This window comes from Toxotes jaculatrix, chromosome 11 (assembly GCF_017976425.1).
Source record: "Toxotes jaculatrix isolate fToxJac2 chromosome 11, fToxJac2.pri, whole genome shotgun sequence".
Taxonomy (NCBI): Eukaryota; Metazoa; Chordata; class Actinopteri; family Toxotidae; genus Toxotes; species Toxotes jaculatrix.
Genome location: NC_054404.1, coordinates 20,347,033 through 20,363,516, shown reverse-complemented (window position 1 = coordinate 20,363,516; position 16,484 = coordinate 20,347,033).

The following is a 16,484-nucleotide window of genomic DNA, read 5'->3' as shown; positions in this document are numbered from 1 at the left end:
GAAAAATAGCGGATTGCGGAAGAGATGTGAAAAAGAGAAGGGAGGGGGACGTGGAAAAATAACTCAACAAGGGAGAGTGTATTAAAAACTATAAACCAGTCTCCCAAGGACGATCATTTCTGCTCGCTGTTGAAATGTCTTTCTTCTGTGTCCTTCTGTGAGTTATTTTTAATTCAGAGAGTAATACTGTCTCTCTTTGCCTGCGTTTATTTTTTCAGTGACACTATAAATGTAGTGGCCTTTGATCCCTTCAGTTGTATTCTGGAAATCTGGCCACCATGAACAGTGTTATGGCGCTTGTCATCACATAAATCAACTGTGCTGTTTCACACGGATGGCAGCTTGCACACATATCTCATGGAACTCCAAAGTGTTCAAGATAAAAAAAAATAGTACATTATGAAATACACAATCATGCTAATAAATAGTGATATATCATTATATTTATTTTTAAATTTCTGTGACACCATGAAAATTGGATTTGTCACCAGTGTCTGCCCCCTCACCTTTCAGTTGATATAGTGTCTCTCTAATAAGACTTTGACCAGCTAGCCCCTGCAAAAATGCAAAACTGATTCTGAATCAACAAACTAGTGAATGCTGCAGATAAAGACTCTAACCCCTACATTATCCTAGCTAGCTAACTGGCTAGGATAAGTTGTGAGCTTGAATAGTTTACTTGGTATTAAACTGAAGAGCCAGCATTAGAAAGGAAAAGTCTTTTTTGTTAGTTCCTCTTGCAAAGCGGATATAGCTAGCTAGCTGCGAGGTTAGGTGAGGTGGGGGGAACGTGACTAGCTGAATGCTGAGGGGGCACTGCTTGGTGAAACATTAAAAAAAAATTGCATTGTGCAATAAAAAGTGTTGCTTATTAAATATTGAACACTTTGCGGTTCCTCACCAGCTGTGCAATAGATGTGGATATACAGGACAGCAACACCTTTACAGACAGGTTTTATATTATAGTGACATACAGTATATGCAGTATTTCTCTCTTTATGGGCTGCAGCTAGTGTTTCTGACTGTGCTTTTGTAACACATAAAGCAACAGGAAGACTTAGATGTGTTAGACACTGTTGAGTGTTTTGAATATGAATGAAATGGCCAAGCTATTTCAACGGGATGTCATCATTGGTGCATTATCCAAATAGAAAAATGCCTGGATATGCTACATTGGAGGTATCTCTCCTCTCCTCAGATTTTTTTAAGCTGTAGTCATCTTCTGCTTTGTGATTACCAAGTGTTAAAGTTCAGGTGATTCAGTATGTTTGCTACCAGTGATGTGAACCAAAGAACCAAAGATTCCAATTTGATTTCACCGATCCTCTTGGTTTCCCTTTAGTTCTTCAACTTTAACTATACTTTCAAATGTTTATACCATATTTGTTATTCATAGTAGAATTCTGAAATAGCATGCAGTCAGTGAACTGATGAACATGGCACTTCATATTTCAGATGGAAAACAGGATTCAGTTGAACAACAGAGATGCATGTTTATTTATTGCTGTATTCAGTATCGCTGTGACATACTCTCAGTCATTTAAATGGAAGCTCACTTTAATAGTCTGTTTAGCCATTATGGAAGTCAGAGGGGATCCATTTTTAAGAACTACCTTTCGATGTGTATTTAACATAATGGCAAGCTAAATTGTCTATATCTATTTATGCTTTGTTGCCTTTCAAACTGTTTATGTTCATATTTTAGGTGCATTGTTTCTCATGTTTTAATCGATTTTTAAGTATGCCATCAACTACCAAACCTTCTGACTGCTCCCTTTGCCTGCTGATAATAGAAAAGTAGGATTTACTTCAGTTTCTGTTTTTCCTGCATGATTATCAAGTGTAACTTTTGTTTCTTCTTCTTCGTTTGATTTTGTTTCGGTTTAACATGATGGAGAAGAATCATCATAAAATGCTCCGCTGAGGCTACTGAAAGGATGAAATGTAAATTTTGATTGTCAATGATGCCACTTTGGTTTGGGGTGTCGTCCAGCAGTGCAGGATGTTCAAACTGTTTTCATTTTCCTTTTGAACTTTCTTCTTTGAAAGGATGAGTGATCAGTGACGCTGTTCGTTGCGTTTCATTTCGTCTGCTCTGTGGCTGTCGATGAGCACTGACCCGTTGAAAAGGTTAATGTGATAAAACACAGACTGTTAGGTTTTATACAACATTGCACCACGGCTGTAGTTTTGATAGTTATCTTCTGAGTAAATAGTACTAGAAATGAATGCCAGTATGGAGCCAAAGAACTGCAAGAGCAACCACTACAGCTTTCTGACATTGTGTGAATGCAAACAGAACATTTCTTTCTCCCAATGATCCAGTGAAGAAGTCAATCCATACACAAGGCTCGAAAATATCAGTTGTCCTATGGCTCCACGGTCACAACTGCATTATTAGGGCTGGTTCGCTGTGAACGGACGTAATTTTGGATGGCTACGAATACTCAAAGAAGGTGTGAACATTACGGAAGGAAAGCTATGAATCAGAACATTATGGGCAATGTTGCCAGGACACATTTGAAGCAACTTTTCAGCAACTTTTGGGCAACAGAAAATTGGGGAAAATGGCTACTGTTGGACTGCCCTTTCTTTTCCTGTTGTGAAACGTGTAAAATAATGCCTCAAGGTGACACTGGTTACCAACCTCACAGTTCCTTGGACATCTTCATGTGAAATGTATTTATATACCGTAATACCATGTTAATATAGGCATCGGTTTACTTAACCTGTTGTAAATAAATAGTAACACTATGCATGTTTATTTGGTGTATGAATATGAATGATAGCAATAAAAGAGGTTTAACGTGTGTGTTGTCAACTGTGCGCACAGTTTACTTTTTGGGGATGTAAACATTTTGGGATTAAGATGACTCCGTAATTCAACAAAGCAGTTTGAACATGTGGTGAGTGTCCACAGTTTAAATTAGGGGCGCAGCAGATTAGACGTGTTTGCCTGCAGACATGTGAATGTGTGTGTTTGTGTGTTGCAGATGTTAGGGCAGCAGTGTCCCAGTGGGAGAGGCGGAGAATGTGAATCTTAATCCCTTGCAGCACCATTAAGTCTGACTCAGCAGAATATAGGATGAGAAGGTGATCTGAGTTCATCATACGGTACAACTAACACACACACACTCAAGTACATTTTATGGTTAAATTCTGTAATATGCTTTCCTTCAAAGATGTTCTAGCTTTGTGGCAGTTCCCAGTGGAAGTGAAAGTAACAGAATTTTTTAAATGACTTATTACCAAGAAGTACGGAATATGAACTAAATTTATTCTTATTAAGATGGTGTAAAAATACTTTTTGCATCTGATTCCAGCTCTAGAAGCCAAGCCTGTTAACATACAGGCTATGTACACTGCATTCATTAGGCTGTGCTGTATGCACTACAGCAAAGCATTAAGAATATTTAAATTAACAATTTAGTCTTAATATAATGAACAACAAATGCATACAATACGTTTTAACATTATTGCCTAGACTTACATAATATAATAAATGCAGTACATGATATAATAAATGCACAAGTAAGATCCAAACAGAGACAAAAGTACTTGCTTATATTTCCAGCAAGTACCACAATAGCATAGAAACAGTGCAAACACTTTTTACATACATATGTTTAAATTTGTTAACACACACTCCACACCGGAGTTGCTGCCTTCTAGGTTGAAATCAGGAAAGGAAATAATGGTGCTCTAGTGTCTCCAGTAGAAATCTTCATAATCCCCATACTGTAAATCCTCAGCCTCAACTGAGTCAATCTCTGTAAATTCAGAAATCCCTGATCATCGGTGGGATTTGACGCATTTCAAAGGTGCCCGGTTTGACCTTCTCTTCTACTCTGTGTTGCAAATATTTCATGTTCAGTGTCTTTGATCCTACATGAACTGTCCGGTGGTCAGTCAGGCTTTAAGTTTTTGATTATACTCTCTCAGTATGTGTGGTGCTGTTACACTGCTGTTCTCACATTCTCCTACAAATGTACAGCTGACAAAATTGTAACATTTAAAACTATCCACTGTGTGAATATAACTGGCAGTTTTGTGAAGTAATGTGAATGAAGCAGCCCAGTGCCAGCCCTCATGTAATATTCATCATACAATAACACTACTGTAGGCACACTTTTAGCTCTCTGTCCCGCAAAATACAGTCAAAATCATATTGGGTCGGTCTTATCACAAAAGTTCTATACACAATGAAAATATCTGCACTACTGTGCTCTGCTCCAAGCAAGCATCCTGCTCCATAGAAAGTATCAGAGTATAAACTGGCTTCAAACATGTTCCGGTTTCACCTGAGTTTTAGGGCAAACTGTAAAACAAGCACTCAGATTATCCTTACATTTCCAAATAACCCTAAAGATAATCACAGTTGTTATAAATAAAGACAAAACTTACTTGCAGAAATAATATTTTGCTATTTTGGAAGATGCAATGAACCCTGTAGTTGGAATTATAAAAATTACAAGTGTGTATTTTGTGCGCATGACTCATTAAATTGTTAAACTGAAAGTAATGATGTGAAATCCAGTGGCCAATTTGTCAGCTGACTTCATGCACCACTCTAAAGCTGCAAAATAGCTGGAAAACAACATGTAGTACTGAATATGGGAAAGCAGTAACACAACTTTTTCTCTTAACCTCTTGCCTCCCACTGTTCCACCCTCAGGGGACTAACACTATGTAGGACGTTCACAGACTCTGACAGTGCTATGAGAAGTTGTGTGAATAAGAGCATGTAGTACTGCATATGTACTGATAGATTAAACACTTGTCTCTTTGGTCATTCTGGTCATTTTCTCTTACTCGGTAGTAAAAAAAAAACCCTGATAATTAGGACTGTGCTTCACTGCATCAGGTCATAGTGACCACATTTTAAGATTTTTACATCACTTACAAGACAACAGCAATCATCAGAAATACTCTAAGATACAAGAATACTGTGATGCTGGAAAGCATACAACATTACGATAACAATAATGTTATTATGAAACTGTCATAGGTGGTGGCAACGTCATTAGCAATGATGTAAAATCGATATATTCTCACAAAAATCTCTGGACTGACTGACTGAAGGCCGTGGTCGCAAAGACAGTGCATTCACAGAACCCCAGACCTTTTTTCTTACAGTCACAGTGCATGTGTATCATGGCCGTATGGCTGTGTGGCACTCTGAAGTATCTGTTACATCAGTATAAAAACTGATAAGATGAGTCATATTGCAGAGCCTGTTACTCTCCCCGCAGGACATCGAGTCGGAATCTGGTTTGAAGGAGCACGGAGGAGAAAGTTATCATAACATCAAAACAGATCTCAGGGTGTCAGATTCAAGAGTATATCAGCGTGAGTGAGACCAATCCACCATTTGTCTCGGCAGAAAAATCACACTGGAATGTGAAATGTGTGCAATCATTTTTCCTCACAGTCCGTGGAATATCAATAGAGGTCTAATCAAACGGACAGTAGCAGGAGGTAGAGGCCACAAGTAATTACAATCTAGCCCTGCAGATAAATGTCTAAAGTCATTGTGATTATTGTCGCAGAATTGATGAGACCTTTCCACAGCACGCAAAGAATTGATTGTGGTGTGAGTGAGTGTGTGTGTTTGTGGATGTGGATGATGGATTCTGGAGAGAGCTCTATAAAGCCGTCCATAATACCTGTGTATTTTGTCTCCAGGCCTGACATACTGCCCATTTGTTTCATTTGAGTCTCTGCACATCAAACCCATTACACATTAAAGCTCCACATGGCTGCTTTTAGTATTACAGAGTGAACGGTGTGACATGTCCAGAGCCAGCTAATTCTGTAAACAGTCACACTGCAAATGTAAATCAGTAAACCATTTAACCTTGTAATACTGTAACATGTTCTCCTGACACAGCCAGCACAGCACCAGCATGTGCCGCTCTGTGTCACCACAAGATGGCATTATGGAACCACATTTCACCATCAGATTCACTGCAGTGCAAAGCAGCTGCACCATGCAACAAAGCATAATGAGATTCACTCACATGTTGATGCACTGGGAAAGTATCTGCCCTTATCAGAATTTATTGACAATCCTCCTTTAATGTTTTCAAGTGGATTATGTGTGTGAAATGTGTGCGTGTGCGTGTGTATCTGTTGTTTAGCTGATGTTTCATTTCAGCGTTCCTGTCCTGAGGGAGCTTCAGGCTGCAGTCACAGGAGGAAATGATGCTCATTAAAATTAGGTTCAGCTCGAGTGGAGGAACAGTTTGAGCGAACTAACACTGAAACGCTGTTACATCAGCATTAATAAGAAACTTAATAATATTGATCAGTTGATTGACTGATTTTGATCTTACTGACTTGATAATATACCAAAATATATAAATTATTGCTTAATGCAAAAAAAAGAAAAAACAGATCCAAACAGTAATTTTGCTGACTTAACAGAAACCTTGATTTTCCATTTGTTGTACATGTACCCTCACTGAGCACTTTATTAGGAACACCTGTGCACCTGCAAAGTTGTGCAGCTGTCCAATCAGCCAATCATGTGGCAGCAGTGCCCATACAGGAGCTTCAGTTAATGCTTCAGTTAATGTTCACATAATGTTCACGTCAGAATGGCGGAAAAAAATGTGATCTCAGTGACTTTGACCATCACATGACTGTTGGTGCCAATCAGGCTGATTTGAGTGTTTGTGAAACTGCTGATCTGCTGGGATTTTCACACACAACAGTCTCAAGAGTTGAACTCAGAATGGTGCAAAAAAGTGAAGCAGCAGTTCTGTGGATAGAAACACCTTGTTGATAAGAGGTCGGTGGTCAGCAGGTTACAGTAACTCAGATAACCACATTTCACCACTGTGGTGAACAGAGAAACTTCTCAGGATGAACAGCACGTCCAACCTCAAAGAGGATGGACGATAACAGCAGAAGACCACGTCAGGTGGTCAAGAACAGTTTACCATGTAGCTTGGTCTGATGAATCTGGATTTGTGCTGAGGCTACAGATGGTAGGGTCAGAATTTGGCATCAACAGCATGAGTCCACAGACCCAACCTGACTTGTGTCACCAGTCCAGGTTGGTGGTGGCAGTGTGATGGTGTGGGGAAGGTTTTCTTGGCTCACTTTGGGCTCCTTTATACCAGTGAATCATTGTTTGAATGCCACAGCCTGTCTGAGTATTGTTTCTGACCATGTGCATCTCTTTATGGCCACAATTTACCACCATCTAATGGCTACTTCCAGCATGATGATGCTCCATGTCACAAAGCAAAAGTCTTCTCAAAATTCAGTGAACTTCAGTGGCCGGAGATTGGCAACATGAATGTGCAGCGGACAAATCTGTAGAAATGATGAGATGTGCTCATGTCAACACGGAGCAGTATCTCAAAACAGTGTTTCCGAATCCATGCCATGAAGCACGGGGGCTTTGAGAGCAATGGGAGGTAATTCCCAGTATTAGGATGTTGTTCCTAAGAAAGTGCTTGGTGAGTGCATATAGCACAAACTCCATTTATGTTTCAAAATGTTAAGTATTCCTCACTGATCAATTGTATCTAAGCTTGTTATGATGACATGTACACTTTATGCATCATCATGAGTTATATAATGCATTACAGTCTATTGAGATTCATTTACTCCCCTTTCATTAACTACTCCATTGCAAACTTACAAACTCCATTGAAATTCCAAAATGCTCACTGATGCACACCAATCAAGTATAACTCAGTTCATTATGATGACTTGTTCAGTTATATGCTGTAATACATTAAAGGCTATTGCAAGAATCCACTTCCACTGCAACTATAACTCATCAAAAATCACGTCAATCAGCATCAGTGTTCACAGAAATGCATTTTCTCCATGTAATGCTTCCTTAGCACTTTATCTGACACCATTAAAAACGTACGTTCAATAAAATAAGCTTTAATTCCTTATTTTAAAGTCATACGATCAATCATTTAAAATTGTGGTTCAGTTATTACTGACAGTTTAAGACTAACTGGTTGACAAAGTAGCTGACAGAAAGGGTAGAGGAGATTATTTTCTTTTTTTTTATTTTAGAAAAGTCAGAGTGAACAGCATCAGGGAAAGATGTCATGTGCTACTAATTTAAATACAATTTAGTAAAATTATTCACATACAGGTTAAATCATAGAGCAGTGAGGCTGCAAAGAATTCAAGAATAGAATTGCTCAGGACCAAGTACCTGCAAACTGCTCTCAGCTACAGCACTTCAGCTAAAAATAACATTACCCACTTCTTATGGCCCATTCCATGTCAATCAGATTTCCTTGTAATTTGCAAATTTGGACCACTGGGACCATTACCCTGAAAATTGAATTTCAATCAAACCTTTTAAGCACTAGCCCTTTAACCCACTACTTTTAACACAGTACCCAGTTTTTCCATAACTGTCTTACACTGCCACAGTGCAAGAAACCACTGTGGCAGTGTTCTCCAAACTGGGGTCTGAGGCCCTCTGTAGGCTGATTGAGGGGCTTTCAAGGGGTCTCCACAAAGTTAGTCAGAGAAGTTATACACTATATAACTTAAGTTTGGGTTGATGCATGTGAATGTCCCAGTTTGGGACATTAAATAATTAAACTTGTGAAACCTGTTTTCCAATCATCTTCTGTAAAGTGGAAGGATCTTCACCTATTATATTCATTGTGTTCCATATGTTTCAACATACAATATTCAACATACAAGTGGAGGAGATTTCTCACATGGATTATCTGTGGTATTGAAATGGTCCTGATAAGAACAAACAGCTGAGTGCCACATGGCACACAGGCCTTTTCACAGCAGATATTAAGACTTATATTAAGGAAAGCATGTTGTTGAGGATTTTGGTTGTATTGTTTGATCGCAACATTTTCTGCCAGTTTTCGTTAGATGAGGGATAAAACTGAAACTGTGACCTTCTGCCAAAAAGGTATAAAAGCAATTGACTCCTTTTCACTCAGGCTCAGAGGGTAGCAGCATTATAACTTTCTATGAGTGAAATAAAAATCCAAGACAAAGAGTGAGAAGTATTACTGGACAAATAAACTTTATTTTCAGTCTTTTATAAAGACATTTGTAACTAACATTAGCAAGAGTGTAAAAAAGAAAAACCTAGTATGATCCAACCTAATGCTAACATTAAGCACTAGTCAGTTAATGTGCTGTTAAAGATTAGGTTTTTGTGTAGGCCTACAGTGATTTTGTGTTTGTCAGTGAAGGAGCGTTATGGTCTTATCCTTAGTAGGAAGGATTAAGTTGGTATTTATTTATTATTTCTGTGTTTTATGTGTACTGTATTGGTATGAACAGTGTGAGTTTACACACACATCATGCACTAACATCAAACACTGACATCAACAAGAAGGGCTTGAGCTTGGGCATTGTTGCTACTTGTGTTAGGCTAACACCACTGTTGCACTACTCTCCCCAGTGTTCAAGTCTCATTGCCAGTCTTTGGCTTTAACATTGTGCTAGCATGGTAAGTTAGCATTAACAGCTTGCTGTGCTATGTGGATGAACAGAAATCACAACCAGCTAAAGAAAATAGGAACAAGAAGCACACTTTACTCTGAGGTGATTTGGTAGATTATTCTTGGGGTTACTATGTGTTCTGACATTTTTCATCCATCTGCTTCCACCTTCATCCACAGTTTTCTGATCCAACTATCAAACCAGAAGTGGATGCTTCCTTAGGCCTTGGTTGAGAGGGGGACCCAGAATGTACCATCTGGAAGCTAGTCCAGAGGGGTGTTAGTAATGTAAAAATGTTCATTTAGGGGCCTAAATAAGCTTACAAACAGATGTTTCTGTGTCAGGGTAGTGATATAAGTGATTAAGTGATATGCACAGAAATGTTTTACATGTGAATATCACATATGTTGGTTGATTGATTTTCAATTAACTGTGGTTTGGCTGTGGGAGGGGCTTTCTGTATAAAACCAGGGGCAGTGGTAGTTTTCCTAGCAGTGCACCTTTGTCCATGAGAGGCAGCATGTGCTTTTTCTTTTTATGCATTTGACTGAAGTTTCCTAGTGATGATTTGAAGAGTTTGTGCTTAGTTTTTGTTTTTATTTTTGTATTTCTTCCATTCTTCACATAAAAAAAAAAAAAAAAAAAAAAAATTCACACGTGCAACTGCACTTAGCAGCTGTCTGATGATAGAAATAAAGCACCAGGTGGAGTACAGTGTGCTGAACCATCAAGTCACACAACTTCAGCACAGACTGCTAGAGAGCCAAAAGGAGAACACAAGCTGCAAAGACTTGAAGACTGATGATACTGAGCATTTTACTACCACATTTGAGAGGCTGACAGAGGTTTGCTACTGACCACAGCAAGAATGTGCTGTTCATCTGATTCTACTGTTGACAGGGAAGGCCAGATGTGGATATAAAGAACTTTGACTTACTGAAGGCAGCTGTACTGAGAAAATATGAAGTGAATAGAGAAACGTTCCATCAGCGATTTCACTGTGTCACCAGCTGAGGAGTCCTCCCAAGAACCGTATACTCACCTCAAAGAGTCATTCTGCAAATGGGCCCAGTATGGCACCTACACCTAAGAAGAGATGATGGAAAAGATGGTCCTGAAGTTGCTGTACCCAAAAGTGACTGCCTGGGTCAAAGGGCGTGATCCAGCCACCACCGCTGACTCTGCTAAACTGGTGGACACCTATGTGACTGCTCACAAGGGACTGGGAGCCTACCGCTAATCAGGACAGCTCAGGCCACAGCGGGGTAAGTCTATGGGGCTGGGAAAATGAGGTGTTTCAGCTTCAAGCCAGCTTTAGAAAACCCTAAATTGTACAACCAGTAGAGTTGCGGTCAGTTACAGGGTTGCCCATTGGACGTAGGGAGTTCAGCTTCAGAGGCAGGCCTTGCAGCACAAAGTAATTTGTCCACTCATCAAGTTCCAGCTACAGCTACTGACATATTGCAGCCAATGTTAATTTGGGATTTGTGGGTAGTCACCAGCCTGTTTTGTACATCATCAGGAAGCTCAACAAACATGAAGTCATGTATTCAATAATGGAGAAAGGATGCCTTACCATCAAGTGAGCTGTGGACTCTCTTCGCTACTACCTGTTGGGTTCATAGGTTCATCCTTAAGACAGACCACTGGGCATTATCATGCTGCAGAATATGAGGGACACTAACTCCAGGATAACGCAGTGGTTCCTCGCCATGCAGCCCTTTGATTTTGATGTCCTCTACAGGAAAGGGAAGGATAAGTGCACGGCTGATTACATCTCCAGGAAGCCATAGGTGTTGTCTCCGGGGAGGGGGCGGGGGGTGTCATGGGGTCCTTCTAGGAAGTAGGGAGCACACATCTCTCATACATATCCAATTCTTCAGTGGGCCAGTTCTTATGACATTACTACATACATGTGAAGTCTGGAGAAGGGAAACATGAAGGAAAAGAAAGAAAGCTAACAAAGGTGATACACCTCAGGCCTCTCTCCCCATTGGCTGCTTGGATTTTATGACATTCAGCTTACAAAAGGTTTTTCTTTTTTTTCACATCAGACATTTTGACTTGTCATAATATGAAAAGCACAGGTGTAAGCCAGGCTGGTGAGCCAGCATGCACAGCTTAATTAAACAGAATGCAGTCATTAGGAATGTTACTGATTCCACCTGTGCTTTTCCTGTAAGGGTGTCAAACCGTCCTCCATGCTGATGATCCAACAAGCTAAAAAAAAAAAAGGTGTAATGACGTAATCTGGGGGAAGGATCTTTGCCATGAGCCAAGTCTTGTACTGATCTGTGTATAATACAAAAGCATTATTATTTTTGTATTTCATCTTAGTTATTATGATCAGGGTGAGTGAATAGAGAATTATGTCCATCAACTGGCTGAACCATAAGCAACTACTACTTGACAGATATCGAAATGAGCCTGTGTTTCAAACTTTGAGGGCAATTTAAAAGGAGCTGCACATAATTTGTTTTCAGCTGTTCTGGCCGATTAGACCTCTGCTTAACTGAAAGTTAGACAGTGCTACGCTGGGAACTACAATAGGTTGTCAAAGAGCATGAACCAATAAGAATGATAAAGGCTTAAGATGTCCCAACCTATCAGGTCAGGGCAGCGAGGGAAAATTGCAGCAGGTACAGTATAGAGCTTTTCTCTTTGGTTCAACCTTTACATTAATACCCAGAATTCATTGTGAATGCTGCTGCCAGGGAAGTGTTACCTTCGGTCCCAATTACTGTGCAAAGTCAAACTCAACTCATGACGCATTTAAAAAGACTCTGCTGAAGGGAATCAAAGTTAATAGCAATGTAACCTGAGTAGCCTACAGCCGAGTAAGAATATGGCCAGAGACCAGGTAGCTGCATGTGAACTGAGGAAACAGTTTCACAATGTCTGCTGTGGTTATCATGCTGCCTTCAGTTATTCACTTCGACACAATCAACCACAGCAGTCTTATCAGATGGGGCTCTTTAGCACAGAATCTTATCAAGTATGTTTCCCCTCTCGTTGTCATGTGCAGCCGCAGGACATGAGCAAACCCTCGTGCTCTAGCTTCTATCACCTGCACACACACACATGCACGCGCATACACAAACAAACACTCATACACACCTACCTCTATCTGCCTCCCACTCTGCCCATCTGCGAGATCACAGCAGAATGACAGCATTTAGCCTCTATTGAGGGCCCGTGCTGGGCGTGCTGGAGTGATCCCTAATCTGTCCTGAGATCTGTGTTTCTCCCTATGGCCTGTGAGCACCATGTAATTGGGCTCAAATTGGAAGCAGGATCTGAGCTTGTTTATGTAACAAGCATTTTGTGTGATAACGCCACGGTGCTGTCTGTCTCTCGGTCTGCGTCTGTCTGTCTCTGCTGACTTGCATCCAAGGCTCCTGTCGGGCAGGGAGGCAGCAGTGGTGGCAGTTTTGATGGTGGCCAAATCCATCGTCTGAGGTGAACAGTATCTGACAAATTAAAAGCAAGTTAGAGAAGAACTTGGCGTGGTCAGGTAGCTTTGAGTCCTTGATTCTGCAGCTGGTGGATTTCAAGCTTTTTGTCCTTATTAAGCCTCTGTCTCAGCATCTCTTCGTCCCCCTTCCTATTTAGTGAGATATTTTCTCCGAGCTTGTTTTAGTGGAATGGCTGCAGCCTGGTGGCGGATTTCAAGCCCATGTTCACTCGCTTGTTAAGCATACCATTCCTCTTGGTATGTCTCTCTGCCGCTCTGTCTGCCTGTATTCTTTTGTGTCTGACCTCAGAGAGCTCGCTGAGAGCCCATGATGAGTCATAGCTCAGTCTGGAGCCTCTGCATCACAGTGGGGAGTCGGGAATACAGAGCAGCTCCAGCGTTTTACCAACACACGCACACACACACACACGGTCACACACATTTGCACAAGCATAAAAGTGGATAAACAGTCACTGAACAGAAATGCAAATAACATGACTTTGCATATATGTGCAAAGACTGTATGCATAGACACACAGAATGCATAGGAGAAGAGTGTGTGTGAGCTAGAGAGACACTGCAGTAGGAGGAGTGTTTTCAAAGGTGAACGCATTTTACAAGGTGTAAGCTCATGAGCCATACCTTCCAATTAACAAAAAAGAATATTCATGGACACACACTCACACACACTTACAGATATTGTTATTCATAATAATGCCTCATCCCCGGCAGCAGATTATCTTATTGTCTAACCCTGATCCTGTAATATGCAGCACTGTGACGTTCCTGTGATCTTATTCACTTTTGCTGGAATCGTCAAGAGCCCTCCACGTCCCTGATTAATTTCACTCCGCGCTGTGATTGAAATTCACGCTACTACCTAACACACCGCTACATTAAGACAGTTTCCGCTGTTGTATCCCTGCCATCTCTCACCGCGCAGTATTTGAATTTCATCTCTCTGTGACTAAAGAGCATGTTTTCCATTCTCCCACCCCTGCACCTCCTGAGACTGCAGTGGGATCTCAAAAGAACAGCATGCTGTGATGTATATTTCAGCTACTTCCCTCAGCAAACCCTATCTTAAAACCCCTCTTTTTTTTCTCCCCTCTCCCACTCTTTCTCTTCTCTCTCTTCCCTCGTGTGCTGCAGTGGCGGCTGTGTAGTCGTGACATAGACCCTGGAAAATGTTTAGCTGGGGAGCTCCTGCGTCGGCGAGGCTCTTTTTCATCTTAAACAAGTTTCCACCGCTCCCCTGATCAATGACTTGGGTTTGAGCTATGTGATACCATGCATCAGAAGTGAATAAAGGGGAGCAAAGAGGAGAACTGTCTCCAATTTACCCTGGTGAGCTTCATCGGGAGTTTGAATGTGTTTGGCCTCCGGAGAGTGAAAGTATAGAGATGAGTCATGGCTCAGACACATTCTGGCCCAAGCAAATAAGCTGCATGTCCTGCAGCAACACAGTACAGTCCATGAATAATGTCTGGTAGCCTAGATCCCAGATGCATTTACAAAACAGATCAGGTGTATTTGGACACGTAGGACCTGGGAAGGAGCCTTGTGGACTTGCCAACACTGCAATATGACAGCTCAGTGGGTAAAAATAAGCTTAAACCTTGTTGGATTTAAGGCTTCACCTTCCCAAACACAATAACACACACACGCACACCTGCACACCATGTTACAGACAAACAAAGGGGCTTTGAGTTCACTCTTCAGGGGGTACCAGAAATTTGATATTGCACTTTTATAACACTGGGGGGCTTACTAGAGACAGATTTTAAAAAAATCTGATGCTGCAGAGGCTGAGATAATCTGACTTTTAGTCCCCAGGATGGGCCAGTCTTAAAAAACACTGGACCCTATGTTTCAGCTTCATGATAGATAACATGTCCTATTTAACCATTCCTGACTGGACAATGCCCACGTCTTTCAAACTCCATGCTGCCAGTTCATAATGTGCAGCTTTTGCAGTGTCCAAGGCCAAGGTGAGATAATCCTGATGACATCACTTTGACATCATCAGGGTTTTTTTTTTCTCAGAGCGCCCCCTCCAGAGCACACATGACAACAGATTCTCATGTGTAAATTAAGTGGTTTTATAGAATAAGAAATGCGAAAGAGCAAAAATGTGAATGAGACCACCGGACCAGCTCTACTGCCCTCACCCTGCTGTCCAGCTCTCCAGTACTGGGTTGCATCTCTCCAGACAGGGCCAGATTAACCTTCTAGGAGGCCTCATGGGAAAAAATGACATTTGGGCCCCTATTGACCCTCACCCACAGACAAGTCTCCCAAACTCATTTTGCATGAAAACCAAAAACTGTCCAAGGCTTGCTGTATGTCGTTTGTAGTAGTTTTTAGTTTTCAGTTACTGTAGTTTGTTATAATTTTCACAGCATTTAGCCTCTATGTAAATGGTATTAAAACAACAAATGTATAATTATTAAATTACCTCCAACTAATTCACTAAATATTTTTTCTAGTCATTTTTACACCTTTTTCCCTTAGTCGGCGTCTCAATTGTGGTGGTGACAGATAGCCCATACATCTTTATCCCTAGCAAGCATCCCTTCAGGTCCTTGTGGGAAATCCCAAGGCATTCCAAGTCCATATGGGAAAAACAATATATATAACTGCTTGAGCATGTTTTGGGTCTACCTCAGTTGGACCCATCCCAGTTGGACAAGCCTGTAATAATCTGTAGAGGAGGCATCTTGATCAAAACTACATCAGTCGCCTCCTCTTAATGCTAAAACAGCAGATATGATGCTGGACTAGGGGGTCCCTGTCTGCAAAAACAAGTTCTAGATACTGTAATTCCCCAATAAATACGTACAATAAAGATAAACAGAAGCATCATCATTAAAAAAGTAGCACATTAAAGTTAACTGATAACTGAAACTCACGACTATAATGATATTTTATATCCATTTTACAAAAATTACAGTTGAATGATAATATAATAGTAGATTACAACACTTGTGCATATTGTGTACATATATTTTGTAGGGGTGGTGGTTAGCACTGTCACCTCAAAGCAAGAGGGTTCCATGTTCTAACCCCGGTCTGGGCTCCTCTGTGCAGAGTTTGCATGTTCTCCCTGTACCTGCGTGGGTTTTCTCCAGGTACTCCGGCTTCCTCCCACAATCACAAAAACATGCACATTAGATTAATTGGCTACTGTACTTTGCCCCTGTGGTGTGAGTGTGTGCATGTGGTTGTCTGTCTTGTATTGGCCCCGCGACTGACTGGTGACCAGTCCAGGGTGTACCCCGCCTCTCGCCCATAGTCGGCTGGGATAGGCTCCAGCTCCCCCGTGGTATAGAAAATGGAAGGATATTTTTTGTAGTGGGCAAACACACACACCCACCTTCTCATAAACATACAGTCATTGGCATCTGTTTTCTGCCTCTGAGTGGTGTTCCCATGAATCACTGGATTCAGTCCGATGACTAGCTTTCAGTGGTAACTTCCTCTCAAGTGTTTACTGAGCAGATCGTCATCTGTTTGATCTTCAGCGTCAGCAGACTCTTACAGATCCTGTAGATCCTTTTAAAGACTG